The sequence below is a fragment of the Chiloscyllium plagiosum genome, chromosome 42, assembly GCF_004010195.1.
Source record: "Chiloscyllium plagiosum isolate BGI_BamShark_2017 chromosome 42, ASM401019v2, whole genome shotgun sequence".
NCBI classification, from domain to species: Eukaryota; Metazoa; Chordata; class Chondrichthyes; order Orectolobiformes; family Hemiscylliidae; genus Chiloscyllium; species Chiloscyllium plagiosum.
In genome coordinates, this window is record NC_057751.1 from 13940760 (window position 1) to 13947582 (window position 6823).

General features: G+C 44.8%; 1 long non-coding RNA gene across 1 annotated transcript in view; it reads right to left on the minus strand.

Annotated features, from left to right (window-relative positions):
- Positions 1-1241: 1241 nt before the first annotated feature.
- Positions 1242-6823, minus strand: part of LOC122543153 — a 16664-nt gene continuing 11082 nt past the window's right edge. The window contains exons 2-3 of the long non-coding RNA XR_006309937.1: positions 4111-4115; positions 1242-1253 (exon numbers count right to left, since the gene is read on the minus strand). This is a non-coding gene — a long non-coding RNA (uncharacterized LOC122543153). The remainder of the gene's footprint in view (positions 1254-4110; positions 4116-6823) is intronic.

Consider the following 6823-nt stretch of genomic DNA (forward strand, 5'->3'; position numbering starts at 1 on the left):
CCCCACATCACTCCAGGCCTCCAGCCCACTCCCCTCCAGCTCTCAGACACCCCACATCGCTCCAGGCCTCCTGCCCACTCCCCTCCATCTCTCAGCCCTCCACATCACTCCAGGCCTCCTGCCCACTCCCCTCCAGCTCTCAGACACTCTACAAAGCACTCCAGGCCTCCAGCCCACTCCACTCTGTCTCCAGCTGCTCCAACATAAGTTTAAAGAAATCTTCAAAATCTTCAAAAAGATGGGAAAGGAAGAAAATTTCAGAAAAACAAGAGGAAAAGTGGACGGATGGACAAACCCCTGGTTTAGGAGCCCAAACACTCCCGATTCCTTCTCCGCCATCTTGGATAAAGCAGTTTAGAATGTTTGTGCTTCAATTTGCAACCCACAGCTGAAGACTGCATGGCATGACTCGCAAATAGTTAGGTCAAGATCGACCAACTTTGAAGTTCTCATGGAGGAAACTAACCACCAGTCCAAAAGATTTTATCCCATGTTCAATTTATTATCCCATCTATTTATTATGACAGTTCAATACAATGGAATTCATTGCTGAAAGGTATTCTCCACATCAGAAGAAAATTACCATGTCTTCATTTATCAGACGAAGTTCTGCTGAAGATGAAAAGTTGGCAGTTCAACAGTAATTGATGGAATCGGTGCAAGCCTTCAGTCAACACAGTTCCAGAGATGTCATGAAGGGTGACAGCAGTGTTTCTATGCATCCATGGTGGGTGTTTCTGGTGCACATGAGTTATTTATTGCAGTCCAGCATTTACTGTCTGGCTCAGGATATCTGCTGGTCATTAAAATTTTATTTCAATTTGACTTAAAGATTCTATTACTCCATTATCTGTGTTTCATGCAGGGATGGCCAACCCTTGGGGCAAAAGAATCAGGGGCATTCTACCAGGAAAATGAGCATAGGGTACGGCAAGACCAGGGGAGTGTGCTTAACAGATTTGGAGCTTGGGAGGTCAGGAAGGTGATGGTGATGGTTATGTTCGAGTGAGACATGAGCAAGCTGACCTGCCTGTGGTTTGCTGTTTTCTGCCATATTTTTTTCTTGAATAGAGGGGTTATATTTGCGACTTTGCAGTCTGATGGAACTTTTCCAGACCTTCATAAATGTTAGAAAATTAACACCAATGCACCCACGACCTCATAGCCATCCCTGTTAAGAGCCGAGGGTTAAGTTCATGAAGGGCTTACGCCCGAAACGTTGATTCCCCAGCTCCTTGATGCTGCCTGACCTGCTGTGCTTTTCCAGCACCGCACTCTTGACACTTAAGTTCATCAGGGCTGAGTGACTTGTCAGTCACAGCTCCATCAGTTTGCTCGGTACTTCCCTGGTGATCATAATTTCTCCAGATTACTTTCTTCCTTCCCCTCTTGATTTATAGAAGGAGGATCATATGTATTCTGCAGATAAAAGATACTGCCCATCACAACAATTCATTACTTGCAATCGACCTCATTGACCCTGATGAGACTGCATGCTGTTTATTTGAAGCTTCACATGATGCTGGATCCCAAGTGCCCACGGGCATCTTGCTTCTTCCTCCACCCCTCCACAGACTCCGAAATCACTCTCCCGAAACCTCTTCCCAGCATGTCCCAGAGCCTGCCCTGAACCTTGCCTCCCATCAACTTGTGCTGGACAGGGCCCTTCTGTTATAAGGCCTGAGAGTGTCCCTACTGTGCCACTAAGCTGCTACTGTTGGCTTCCAAGGACCTGTCCATCTAAGTCAGAGAACTCTGGTGAGGAGTATTCTGGGCAGTGTGGTTCATGCACAGGAGCACACTGCACATGTAGGTTAGGTGTATCAGTCAGGGGTAACATAGAGTCATATGGTAGGGGAATAGGTCTGGGTGGGCTACTCTTCAAAAGGTCAGTGTGGGCATGTTGGGCCAAAGGGCGTGTTTCCACTCTGTCGGGGTTCTGTGATTCTATGTGTGGAAAGCAGGTATTGGCAAGAGAAGACTGAGCAATTTCCCAGCTGTTGCACAGAAGAATCCAGGATAAATGTTATCCCATGATTAGAATGGCCAAATTCTAGGGTATCCCTGGAAAACCCATGACAATTGATCACCATGGCCTCATGAGCACTCTGCACCTTTGAAAGCCTTCTGGTAGACTCCAGTTAGGAAATGTTCATGCATGGATGGTAAAATGTCAAAATCAGGCATTTTACTGTGATACAACTTCAGGGCAAGGAGCTCCATCTGCTTTTTAAAGTTTAAGATCTAACTCGACTTTTGTCAAAACAAATGAATTGTACAAGAATACAACAGGATATGGACCAGATGGGCCAATGGGCTGAGAAGTGGCAGATGGAGTTTAATTTAGATAAATGTGACGTACTGCATTTTGGCAAATCTTAGCGGGACTTGTACACTTAATGGTAAGGTCCTAGGGAGTGTTGTTGAACAAAGAGACCTTGGAGTGCAGGTTCATAGATCCTTGAAAGTGGAGTCACAGGTAGATAGGATAGTGAAGAAGGCATTTGGTATGTTTTCCTTTATTGGTCAGAGTATTGATTACAGGAGTTGGGAGGTCATGTTGCGGCTGTACAGGACATTGGTTAGGCCACTGTTGGAATATTGCGTGCAATTCTGGTCTCCTTCCTTCACGCAGAGGGTGGTACGTGTATGGAATGAGCTGCCAGAGGATGTGGTGGAGGCTGGTACAATTGCAACATTAAAAAGGCATCTGGATGGGTGTATGAATAGGAAGGGTTTGGAGGGATATGGGCCGGGTGCTGGCAGGTGGGACGAGATTGGGTTGGGATATCTGGGTCAGCATGGACGGGTTGGACCGAAGGGTCTGTTTCCGTGCTGTACATCTCTATGACTCCATGCTAATCAGGCTTCAATTAGGCAGAATACGACTCAATGTCAAAGAAAATTTACTCTCAGTAGTGTGTCAGAGATAGAGTCTTGTTATCTCTTTTTCTCCGAAGTTTTGCCCGAGGCTGGGAAAGTTATTCTTTGGACGAACGGTGCGTTTCTCATCTTCTCCTGAAGATACAATTCCTTTCAAACCTCAATTCCAGGCGTCAGGTGGCCTCCAGTGTCATGTGTGGTCTCGGCCAGCGATTATCAGCAGTGACCTCATACACTACCACACCTCACCCTGAATCTGAGTTCTGGCAACATGCATTTCTTCAATGGCCAACTAGGAATTGTTCCGACTGAGGCGGGAAGATGCACTGTTGCTTTCGTCCACAACTACACAGACCACAGCATGCAATAAAGATATTTGTCCCAGCTACTGACATGGCCAATTTGATATTTATTAAGTATCAGATTTTAAAAGAAAGTTCTTTCAACCTGGTTTAGAACACAGTCTTGGCCCACTAAGACTATGCTGATAAGTGATCCCCCAACTAAACTGAAAACCTTTTGCCTCTCTGCAGTCCATCTCCCTCTATTCCCTGACTATTCATAGGTTTGTCAAGCTGCTGCTTAAGTGTTGCTATTACATCTTCCTCCACCACCCTCTCGCAGCCATTCCAGGCACTTACCGATCTCTGTATAAAAAAAAACCTGCCTTTCACATTTCCTATAAACTTACCCCCTTTTTGCCTTAAACCTAAGTTCCCTCGTCATTGACATTTCTATCCTGGGGAAAAAAAACCCACTGACAATCCATTCTGTCCATATCTCTCATAATTTTGTAAGTGTATATCGGGAACCACCCCCCACCCCCAACTTCCTTTGACGTTCAAATGAAAACAAGTTTATCTAATCTCTCCTCATTGCTAATATTCTCCAAACCAGATACCATCCTGGAAAATCACTTCTGTACCCTCTTCAAAGCCTTCACATCCTTCCCGAGTGTGGCAAGTCGGACTGTATGCAAATTACAAACGTGACTGAACTAAAGGTCCACAGTGAACTGCGAGTTTTTATATCCTATGTCCTGACTGATGAAAGTAAGCGTGATGTACACTTCTTGACCACTTTATCCACTTGTATGGCCACTTTCAGGGAACTGTGGATCTGTGAACCTCGACCTCTCTGCTGTTTAAGATTCTGCCGTTTCCTGTTTACTTCCCTCCTGCGTTCAATCTTGCGAAATGCATCACCTCACATTTGTCCAGAGTAAACTCCATCTGTGATTTCTCCACCTCAGTCTCCAGCCTATTGATATCCTGCTGTATCCTCTGGCAATCCTCCTGACTTCCCGCACCTCCCCCAATCTCCCCCAACCTCCACCAAACTGAATAATCAGGTCATCTACATTCTCTCCAAAGTTATTTATATCCATTACAGACAACAAGTATCTCAGTCCTGATCCCTGTGGAACACCACTGGTCACAGATCTCCAGTCAGAAAATCACCTTTCCACCACTACTCTCTGTCTTCTACGACTGAGCCTGTTCTGTAACCATCTTACCAGCTCACCCTGGATTCCATGTGACTTTACCTTTCATATAAGCCTCCCATGAGGGGCTTTGTATCCTAGTTCATTGTGGAGCTTTAGTTCAGTCACGTTTGTAATTTGCATACAGTCCAACTTGCCACACTAGGGAAGGGTGTGAAGGCTTTGAAGAGGGTACAGAAGTGATTTGTATAAAAAACGCCTTGCTGAAGTCCATTCAGACATCTGCTGCCCTGCTCTTATCAATTGTCTTTGTCACTTCCTCAAAAAACTCAATCAGGTTTATGAAAGACACCCTTCCTTGCACAAAGCCACGCTTTCTCTCACTAAAGTCTTCACAAACACAGCTCAATCTGAAGTCTTCACAGACATAGCTTGCTCAGGAAATACAATCTTGAGAAGAAGAACAGGTCTCTTCAGTTGGATTCACCTTCCACCCTCACTGAGTGGGCTCTTTTTTCACAGACAGAAGAGAATACCGGGCAGTCCATTTCTCACAGGCCTTTTCCCCAACTGAAGACCACAGAAACTCCCAGCCAAGAGCCCCTGCAGGAAGTCTGCAGCAAGACAAGCCATTGTATGTTTTCTCGAAAGATTGCTTTTTAAATTGCTCCACAGAGAACTTTCAATTAACTAGAAGAAAACAATCCAGTTACCTCAACTAAGCATGAAATAAATCCGTTTTTCCACGATTCAGAACTTCAGTTTTTAAACAAAACATTAAATGGTGAAGCATCGTCATATCAGTATTCAGTAATCAACAGAAGTGGGAACTCTGACCAGATTGTTTGCTTTTTATTCGCAACCTACTGAGGGCATTTGTCGACCATCACCACATCCTCTAGTCCCTCTGCTATGCTCACGTGGATCAAAAAGGTAGTTAAAGATCCCTTTAGTGTCTTTAGCTGTCCCAACCACGTGTTTATGGTGCCATGTGACTTCTATCATCACAACACCTGAGGTATAGAGTCATAGAGATGTACAGCACAGAAACAGACCCTTCGGTCCAACCCTTCCATGTTCACCAGATATCCCAACCCAATCTAGTCCCAACTGCCAGCACCCGGCCCATATCCCCCCAAACCCTTCCTCTTCATATACCCATACAAACGCCTTTTAACTGTTGCAATTGTACCAGCCTCCACCACATCCTCTGGCAGCTCATTCCATACACGTACCACCCTCTGCGTGAAAACGTGTTGCCCCTCGGGTCCCTTTCCCCTCTCACCCTAAACCTATGCCCCTCTAGTTCTGGACTCCCCCAGCCCAGGGAAAAGACTTTGCCTATTTATCCTATCATGCCCCTCCTGATTTTATAAACCTCTGGAAGATCACCCCTCAGCCTCCGACTCTCCAGGGAAAACAGCCCCAGCTTCTTCAACATCTCCCTATAACTCAAATCCTCCAACTCTGGCAACATCCTTGTAAAGCTTTTTTGAATTCTTTCAAGTTTCACAACATCCTTACGTTCGGAAGTTCTTTCCTCTATTTTCCTAGTTCTTCCAACACTTCACCTCAATCCAATTTACCAAGACCCTGCCTCTTTGAATCTCTCAGCCTCTGCTCTGAGGATCCTCTTGATTCCAAACCCCATCATAACTAGCCTATATTCTCTCCCTGTGTGCGTTGCCATTATTACTTGATCCCTTGGCCTATCCTCCATATAAATTTCACAGCCACTCTTCAAACTTCTTTTTTATGTGAAAAAGACTTTTCAAGTTCAATGGTCTTGATTGCAGATAAGACCATTCTGAACCACTTCCTTATCTTCATCATCATAATCCTTTCAACCGCACTGAGGAAGTGCTGCACCATCTGCCTTTTCAGTGAGATAGGCCCCATCTGTCTGCTCAGGTGAATGTAAATGATCTTGTGGTGGCAAATCGAAGACGAGAAAGGGGGTTTTCATGAAATTTTGGGAAATATTAATTCCTTAATCAAAATCACACCAACAACTATCACGTTTCTGTGTTTGAGAATATGCCTTCTAATTTGGCTACTGCATTTCATGCGTTACAATAATGACCAGATTTCAATATGTGCTGTATTGCCTGTAAAGTCCTTCAAGCCACTCCGTGGTTATGAAAAGTGATACAGAAATGCAAATCTTATGAATCACAGAGCAGAGAGTCATAGGGTCATACAGCATGGATTTTATAAATTTTATAAATGCCCCTCATGGTTTCATAAACCTCGGTAAGGTCATGCCTCAACTTCCTACGCTCCAGTGAAAAAAGTCCCTGTCGTTCCCTTCTATTTTTATATCTCAAAACCTTTATTCCTGGCAATATCCCAGTAAATCTTTTCTGAACCCTCTCCAATTTAATAATATTCTTCCCAGAACGGGGCGACCCGAACTGGACACAGTGCTCCAGAAGAGGCCTCACCAACGTCCTGTATAACCTCAACATGACATCCCAACTCCGATACTCAAATGTC